A 9,618-nucleotide genomic window follows, 5' to 3' on the forward strand; every position below is an offset into this window, starting at 1 on the left:
TCTCAATCCAGTCAGCGTCTCTTACATGTGACAGTGAGACAGAGGAATCTTCAGCGCTGAAAGTTCGGTGACTGACTCCCGCTCTGCGAGTGACTGAGGGGGGAAGAGAGGATGAAGATGGACATTCGCACCGGCTCCTACTCTCTGGGAAGGGGGAGGGGCGGCTGAGCAGGAAGAGGATTAGCGCTGTAACAGGAAGCGCTGTGTAGCAGCGGTGATGTGGATGCTGCGGACTTAGGAAGCAGATTTCAGGGCTGGTGACAGGTGAAGTCAACCTGTCACCACCCGCCCCTCACCTTCTGGTGGATTCTGGCGCCCTAGGCACCAGTCTTGGGGGCCTTTCCCCAAATCCGGCCCTGACAAATGCCCTATGGGAATTGAGGTTTTGTAGCTACACGTGACTCGATGCAATGAATTTTTATTTTTTTCTTCAGAATTCGGAAAGAAGATAATACCAGGATTTAGCTTCCAAATGGCACACCTTAAAGGGAACCTCAACTGAGGAAAAGAAAAAATTAAACTTACCTGCTGGGGCTTTTTCCAGGTGCCTGCAGTCATTCTGTGCCCTCGCTGTGCTTCCAAGATTCTCCATTTACCTGCAACGCCCAGCTGTATGCATGGCCCCGGTCTGCGTGCCTCCTGATCGCGCTCTTGTGTACATGAAAAAAAAAGTCGGTACTTTTCCGTTAGCCGGGCGCATCCACTAGGTGGCGTTAATTACTACTCCCCCTCCAGGCCGCCATGGATCATAGTAGTGAAAGATGTAATTCTGGTGGAGTTTTATCGCCACCTAGTGGATGCGCCCGGCTAACGGAAAAGTACCAAAAAATCTCTGGGCAAGGCACAGAACACTTCCTGGGGGAGCACAGTCAAGGATGCATGCTGCCAGTGCAGCGCATGCGCAGTGGCCAGTGACTCGCCAAGTCGCTGACAGAGGGGGAGCTGCGGGATCGTGGAAGCACAGCGAGGGCACTATAGGATTGCAGAGGGCGGGAAGGAGCCCCAGGTAAATTAAACTGCTGTTTTTTTTTTTCTTTTTTACGTACCCTTTAACAATGAAACATACTTTCCATTGACTGTATGCTTCACTGTATCTGAAGCAACAGGCATATAACAGGCGGCACTACTTTCCTGATCCGTTGCTCTACTGCTGTTACAGGGAACGTAATGCATACAGTGAACCACAAGAAAATGTATTTTGTTGCTATCTTTGGAGGTCTTTTGCAATTTAATTTATAACGATTATCTTCAGATTAATTGTTGATAGTTCGTTTTCTAAAGATTTTCATCCCACCTATGTATGTAGCTTTAGGGCTGAGCCATACTGCCGAGCATTTTTCTCAGCGGCTGCATTTTGTAAAACGCATTCTCGTTGACTTGAATTGACTTGAATGAGAATATTTGCCATGATTCTCTTTCAAGTCAATGAGAATGCGTTTTTCAAAATGCAGCACAGACACTGCGCAAACACTTGTCAGTGTGACTCAGCCCTATATCTGTGTAAATAAATGAGATAGAAGTCTTTTGAAATGAACGATCAACAACTGATCAGCAGATACTCTTTGTAAAAAATGTACTTATTGAGCTAAAAAAAGAAAGACAAAAGATGTTTGTCTCTCAATCCGTCAAATTCACCCTGGCAGATTTTTTTATTTATTTTATTTAAGTATGCTGTGGCAATCAAGTTACTGTTACCTATCCACTGCGTACTCAGAGTCTGACAGGAGAAAAGCTCTATTCAATTGTAAGCATTATGAATATCTCCTCTATAAATGCGTTTTTTACATGCGATTTTGCATGCATTGCATTTTTTTCCTATTATGAGATTCTAGATAGGGAAATATCCATCTCTGGGTATTTTTCCCAAAAACGCACACACCTAACCACACAGGCTTTTACATTGAAATACATTATATGCGAATTACGTGCGAAACACAAACGCATCTGGAAAATTGATGCATGCTGTCTGTTTTTTGGATTTTTTTTTTCACGCATACAAAATCCACATAGGGTGGAAACTGCCCGATATACTTTCATGTGCCATGCTTTCTAATGCAAATCCCCAGGTGCAAAAAAGTACAAAAATGCATGTAGTGGAAACTGTGCCTTACAAGTGCAGTAAAGCATACTTTTTATGTATTGTACAGTACAGATACAATTAATTTTTTCATTAGTTTATTTTCACTTCAGAATAAAGCATGAGAGAGAACGGTTTGATGTGAAACTGTGTGGTGGGGAAGGTGTGGGAGGAAGAGGGGGTAGTGTTTTGGGCTTTGTATGCGGGGGTTAACTCACCTAAGCCGCCACTAGAGATGGCCCGAACGGTTGGCCAGCGAACTTTGGGTGGTTCGCGATCGCATGCGAACGCAAACTTTCCCGGAAGTTCGGTTCGCCCCCATAGTGCACCATTAGGGTCAACTTTGACCCTCTACATCACAGTCAGCAGGCCCGTTGTAGCCAGTCAGGCTACACTATCTCCTGGAGCCACCCCACCCCATATATAAGGCAGGCAGCGCCGGCCATTATAGTTGTTCGTGTCACTGTAGTAATTAGTGAAGGGAAAGCTTAGGCTCTTGTAAGCTTGTTAGCTTGCTCCTGGCTGATTGTTATTCCTAAAATAGCACCCCACAACAGCTCTTTTGAGAGCTAATCTTGTTCTTGTGCTTTTTATTTTCCCCTACACTTTCCTCCCTTCTCCTCCTCCTCCTGTCTTGTCTTGTCTTCCAGGGATTTGTAGGATGTCTAAAGCCAGCTTACATACATTGGCCGGGAATTGAACCCAGGTCAACTGCTTTGTAGGCAGCTATGCTCACCACTATACCACCAACGCTACATGCTGAAGCCAGCCTAGCATGTACCATTGTGATATACCAAGAGAAAAATGAGCTTGCTTAGGGATTTGTAGGATGTCAAAAGCAACCTCACATACATTGGCCAGGCATTGAACCCAGGTCAACTGCTTTGAAGGCAGCTATGCTCACCACTATACCACCAACGCTACATGCTGAAGCCAGCCTAGCATATACCATTGTGATATACCCAAGAGAAAAATGAGCTTGCTTAGGGATTTGTAGGATGTCAAAAGCAACCTCACATAGATTGGCAAGGAATCAAACCCAGGTCAACTGTTTGGAAGGCAGCTATGCTCACCACTGTACCTCCAACGCTACATGCTGAAGCCAGCCTAGCATGTACCATTGTGATATACCCAAGAGAAAAATGAGCTTGCTTAGGGATTTGTAGGATGTCAAAAGCAACCTCACATACATTGGCCAGGAATCGAACCCAGGTCAACTGCTTTGAAGGCAGCTATGCTCACCACTGTACCACCAACGCTACATGCTGAAACTTCTTGGAGCAGACTTACTTCCTCCCTCCAAAAGACACACACATACATCCCCATAAAATAATTCAACAGCAACTGCATAGTTAATATTAAATGTTCTGCGTCACCCATTAACTTACATGCATTCCGCCACCATTGCGCCACCCCGGAAGTCCGACAGTAAAGAGCTGTAGACTTTGCGGCGGGTTGGTGGCCAATCTGGGCACTTCTGGGGCGCAATGCGGTAAGTGTGCTAGGCCCCATTGCCTTGCATTCTTGTTGCGTTACCCTGTGGTAAAACAGGATAACGCAACACAAACTTGCAAGGCAAGTGTAAAAGGGGCCCTAAAGATTACAGTATTTTTTTTTATTATTATTCTGTCCATGTATGCTTGGTACAAGGCATGCTGGGGTGCTACACAGCTGTCTTATCTCTATATTGTGTCTGTCCATGTACATTTTGTGTACAGTGCCACAGAAGATGTTGTTGCCACATACATCACTAACAATCACCGACATGTGATCATAATAACCATCATGCTCTCGTGTTCCTGCATGAATAAGCACCAGTGGTTGCGACACACACATTGGGTTTTATGGTCACATGTCCGCTGTGTGTTGACTTTTATTAAAGCAGCATAAGGAGCAGTTGTGGTGTACCTGGGATTTTTCTCATTATTAAAAGAATACCCTGCTCAAAGCCCTGAGATATAAAAGGGGTGACTGAACTCCCAGGATCTATGCATAAATTATTGTTTCAGGACAGAAGGATCTTTTAATGAGAGATGGATGTTCATGTATCTAGCTCCATCTAATTCATCCAGATAACGGGAAAGCACTAGTAACGTGAACAGGTGCACGTGGGCGTGTTAGGACAGCTACTCTGCAGCTGAACTTGGCAAGCAGTGAGAAGCACATGTGAAAAATGAATCAGATTGGTACCTGTGGAGACAAGTCAATTCCTTATCTCAAGCTTCTGATGGCAGCAAGTGATACAGCAACCTCCTAGCAGGGCTGTGGAGTCGGTACAAAAATCATCTGACTCCGAGTTTATTGAAACCACCGACTCCAGGTACTCAAAATTGCTTCAACTCCGACTCCAGAGCCCTGCCTCCCAATTGTGCCTCTTCTTCCTGTTTTAGGCTTTATGTACAGATCCATATACATAAATGTGTTTATCTACGATGAGTTTTTCCTGTTGTACAAGACTTGACTTACACCTAGAGATGGCTCGAACCTCAGATTTTGGGTTCGCGGATGCAAACTTCCGCAAAAGTTCCGCCATAGACTTCAATGGGCAGGTGAACAAAGACTGTTTCTGGCCACAAAATTGATTGAAAAGTTAAATAAAAAAACTGTGAGATAGAATAAAGGAGGGGTATGACCTGATTGAAGACAAATCTTGTTATAAAAGTACAAAACCTTATTTAATACTTGCAAAACATCAGGATATCAGAACATATAAAATTCCGCCACGGTAACCCAAACCCCATGCAGCCCGAGCCAATCCCTCCCCGAACCCCATATACAGGGCCGGCCCGTCACTTTTTGCAGCCTGAGGCAAATGTGGCAGAGCTGCTGCCGCCGCCCCCCCCCCCCCCCCCGTCCGGGGGGGGGGGGGGGGGGGTCCGGCCGCCGAGCCGGAGGGGTAGCGGGCAGGTCGGGGGTATTGTGCCTAGCGGTGGGGAGAGGGTCGGACCCCCCCCTCCCTCGCCTGGGTCCCCCGATCTGCGCTCCCCTCCAGCCTGTAATTAGTAAGCTGCTGTCAGATCGTAAGAGACACGGGCGGGGAGGGCTCACCTTTTCCGCGTTCCATCGTGCGCTCCATTGACGTCACTTCCTGCATCGCCGTCCACTTACAATACAGTGGGCGGCGATGCAGGAAGTGACGTCAGTGGAGCGCTCGCTGGAACGCGGAAAAGGTGAGTCCTCCCCGCCCGTGCCTCTTACGATCTGGCAGCAGCTTACTAATTACAGGCTGGAGGGGAGCGCAGATCGGGGGACCCAGGCGAGGGAGGGGGGGGGTCCGACCCCCCTCCCCACCGCTAGGCACAATACCCCCGACCTGCCCGTTACCCCTCCGGCTCGGCAGCCGGCCCCCCCGGGCGGGTGCCGCCCTTTGAAGTTTGCCGCCTGAGGCAAATGTTTCACCCCGCCTCATGAGCGGGCCGGCCCTGCCCATATACCCCCACTCCTATCCACTTAATTGGTTATGGCCATTGGGGACATGTGCACATAGAAAAATCCTATAGCTGCGCAGCCAAAATGATAAAAAGGATGTAGATAAGCGATATAATGGACCAAATGCAATGGTCACCCTGTAGCTTTGCTGAGATCACTCAGAAAAATTCTTTCAATTTCAATCACTGTCCGTAGGCATGCTCAGCAGTGTTCAGTAGATAATTATTCTGTGTCATGTAGAGCTCAGTATTCAGCACAGCATGTGCATACAGAACATCACACCAAGGCAAGCCAGATTCTTCCTGTTTCCATAGGCTCTTTGACCACCACAGCAATATATATCAATGTAACATGATTGAAAAGTTGTTTCAAGGGGGGTCTAACACCTGAAGCCGCAAAGGGTTGTCACTCTTTAGTTGACACTCCCAGGGCAGAAAAGTGGGAAGGAGTGAGGAGCACGCAGCGGCGAAGACTGGGGGAGGGGGGCTGCGCCGCGCCGAAAAAATGGGCGTGGCCATGACATTGTATGGGCGGAGCTAACGTAATGATGTAACAGCGAGGCATAAGAAAGCAGTGTTTACGCCATGATGTGGACAAACGAGACTTTGTATCATGGGTGTGCAGAAACTGTGTGATGCTAATAGTATACCGTAACCACAAAGCAGCAAACATAGCCATCTATGACCATTAAATAATAAATGCAGTAACAGTTACCCCGGACACCAGAAAATAAACGCAATAGGCAACATGTCAGTATAAAATAAATGCAATGCGGGCAACATGTCAGTACAAAATAAACGCACTGCGGGCAAACATTTCACCAGAAAAGAAACGCACTGCGGCCAAACATTTCACCAGAAAAGAAACGCAATGCGGCAAACATTTCGCCAGAAAAGAAACGCACTGCGGGCAAACATTTCGCCAGAAAAGAAACAATGCGGGCAAACATTTCACCTGGAAAAGAAACAATGCGGGCAAACATTTCACCTGGAAAAGAAACAATGCGGGCAAACATTTCACCTGGAAAAGAAACAATGCGGGCAAACATTTCACCTGGAAAAGAAACAATGCGGGCAAACATTTCACCTGGAAAAGAAACAATGCGGTCAAACATTTCACCTGGAAAAGAAACAATGCGGGCAAACATTTCACCTGGAAAAGAAAGCATTTACTCACCTGGCAGAAGTGTCCGGCCTCTGGCGCGCTGCTCCGTCCCGGGACCGTCTTCCTCCTCCTGCTCTTCTCTCCCACGCTGACAGGGCTACGGCAAGATGGCGCCCGAAGCCCTGTACTAGTGACACAAATAGGTCTCCAGTACAGGGCTTCGGCAGCCATCTTGCCGTAGCCCTGCTCGCCTGCCGGTGTCGGAAACAGACACCGGAAGAGGAGGCTGGAGCGGGGCTGCAGGCAATGAACTGGCACGGCGTCTATAGACGCCGCTGCCAGTTCATTGAGGAGAGAGTGGCCAGAGTCCCGAGGCCGGGACGTCCCGCTGCTGAAAGCGGGACGTTTCCCGGGACCTCATTAAGCCTGGGACAGCGGACCCCGAATCCGGGACGTGTCCCGGGCAATCCGGGACGTCTGGTCACTCTACCTATCTCCAATAATGTCTCTCCCTTCCTCTCACTACAGCAGCAGACAGAGACTGAGAACATGGCCGACGCTGCTGCGTTTTTATAGGGGGGGGGGTTCCAGGAGGGAGTAGAGCCTGATTGGCTGCCATGTGTCTGCTGACTGTGATGAAGAGGGTCATAGTTTAGCCCAATGACGAGGTATAGGGGGCGGGTCGAACATGTTTGCTACCTGCCGCGGACAGCTGAAATCCACGCGAACAACCCACTGGGCAAACTGTTCTGGTTATTTCTTTTTGAAAATGAAAATGATGGAGAGGTCTGCATAAGTAGAAGACAGGTAACGGGGCGTACACATGCACAATCACTGTTGCCCACACAGATTGGTACTCGATCCTTCTGGCAACAGTTTGGGGCTGAGCGCTGTACAGACTCTAGGCTAGTGACGCTCTCTGTTGACATGGAGGAGGACAGAGAAACGATATGCAGGGCACAGCAGAACAACGGGCTCTGCCTGCGCTCAGCACAGTCTGATTTATTGGTGACGCATCAGGCTTGTTGTACACATGCGGCCTACTGAGAACCATCCAGTCTACACAAGGCTTGAAGGATACCAGAGGTTAACTCGCCTGTAGAAATGGAGGTTACAGACACATATGTTCACAGGCATCCCCCTCCGAAAAAAGACTTGTGATTAAAAAACGTATGCGATTTTTAAAAGCGCAGCAGTGTGTACAGGCCCTAAGGGAGTGGAATAATGGACGTGTGCCGCTGGGCCAGCACTTGTGCAGTAGTGAGTGACTTGGCAGACTTGCGAGGCTATTTACACACAAACGGGGGGCAACTGACTGAGGGCCCATTTTCACTTGTGCCGTGCGTGGCTGCGAGACGCGCGGCACTTCCTGGTCTGCATGTACGCAGACGAATCCCAGAAGCCATGCCATGCACGTCTATGGGATTCGCAGCCTCCCACATGGAAACGGCAATGTCAGCCGAATCGCTGGCGCAAGTGATTCGGCCGGAGGTGCCATTGTTTCCTATGGTAGAGTTTCCCCCGCACGATTTGTCTGCGGGAAAACTCTGTGGATTCGGTGCGGAAACTGCACTAGTGGAAACGGGCCCTGATGTGGAAGCTACCATATTTGTTTCCTTTTAAACAATGCATATTGCCCAGCTGTCCTGTTAAACCTCTACTTTTAGCCATAGACGCTGAACAGCATGCACATCAGATGTTTCTAACAAAAATCTGACAAGATTAGCTGCATGCTTGTTACAGGTGTGTGATTCGGTCACTACTGACCAGGACTGCCAAGCAAGTAGTCATGGGCGTCCGCAGAAAAATTTCCAGGGGGGAAGGCAAAAAAAGAGCTGGAGGTATGCAGTGCTCGTAGCGTGCCGTTCCCAAAATGGGCATGGCCATGCACCAGGATGGGGGTGTGGTCACGGGTGAAGCTAAATTTACATGAAGTTAGCAATGGTGGGACATTAGACTAGGACTATAGTAAGAATTAGATTGCGAGTGCCGCCGACACAGGTGCCCCCCAGTTTAGGTAGTGACAGGGACCCCCAGTTCAGGTACTGACAGGGACCCCCAGTTTATGTAGTCACAGGGACCCCCCGTTTAGGTAGTGACAGGAGCCCCTCAGTTCAGGTAGTGACAATGATCCCCAGTTCAGGTAGTGACAGGTGCCCCCCACCTACTGTAGATCCCAGCAGCCCAGCGTGAGCTTCAGACCTCAGAATCAGCCAGCGACTAGTGAGAGCGGGCGCGCACGGTACTCCGTGGACACCGCGCTGCATATGCGTAAGTGATGTCACTTCCGCATATGCAGTGCGGTGTCCGCTAGGTCCTAGCGCCCGCACTCAATGGTCACCAGCTGATCAGAGGCCTGACGCTAGGCTGCCTGCTGGAACTTAGGCAGCGGGGGAAGGCCAGGGGGAGGCAGCTGGCGGCCAGGGGGGGTCAGGCGCCCCAATTTTACCAACGTGCGGATGCCCATGCAAGTAGTATTATTTAAAAGGAAACAAATATTGCAACCTCCATATGTCTCTCATCTTTGGTTCCTTTTATGCATCATTCCTGATAGACTGTAAATGGCAAGAGTCTCCTGAGGCTGGGTTCCCACTACAGTGGAAAACATGCATTTTTAAGCCCGTCTAACCGCAAAGAAATACTGACAGAGAATCGATCCTACTTTATAAATAGGATCCGTTCACAATTGTCAGTCTGCTATGGATCTATTGCGTTAAAAGGAACACACTTTTATGCTGGAAATTTTTTTTTCCCGCGAGAGTGGATGCAGATCCCATATAGCCTATGGTGGAAACACATCTACCCAGGCTCTGATTGGACCACAGGAATGCCCAGCCCCCTCCCACTGGCCGTTGGAGTCCGGCTCAAGTGGGAACCTAGCCTTACGCCACTATACACGCTGGATTAAAGTTGGCTGAGGTTGCCGAGAATCCAGCATGTGTACGGTAGCTGCCCCCCCCCCCCCCGCCACACAGGAAGTGATCCGAACTTGGCTGAATGACTGCCTT

The 9,618-nt window shown here is 49.0% G+C and overlaps 1 non-coding gene across 1 annotated transcript; it reads right to left on the reverse strand.

The window, feature by feature from the left end:
- Positions 1 to 2,758: 2,758 nt before the first annotated feature.
- On the reverse strand, positions 2,759 to 2,830 carry TRNAC-ACA (transfer RNA cysteine (anticodon ACA)). The gene has a single exon. It is a non-coding gene; the product is annotated as a tRNA-Cys (tRNA).
- Positions 2,831 to 9,618: the final 6,788 nt, after the last annotated feature.

The sequence above is a fragment of the Hyperolius riggenbachi genome, chromosome 8, assembly GCF_040937935.1.
Source record: "Hyperolius riggenbachi isolate aHypRig1 chromosome 8, aHypRig1.pri, whole genome shotgun sequence".
NCBI classification, from domain to species: domain Eukaryota; kingdom Metazoa; phylum Chordata; class Amphibia; order Anura; family Hyperoliidae; genus Hyperolius; species Hyperolius riggenbachi.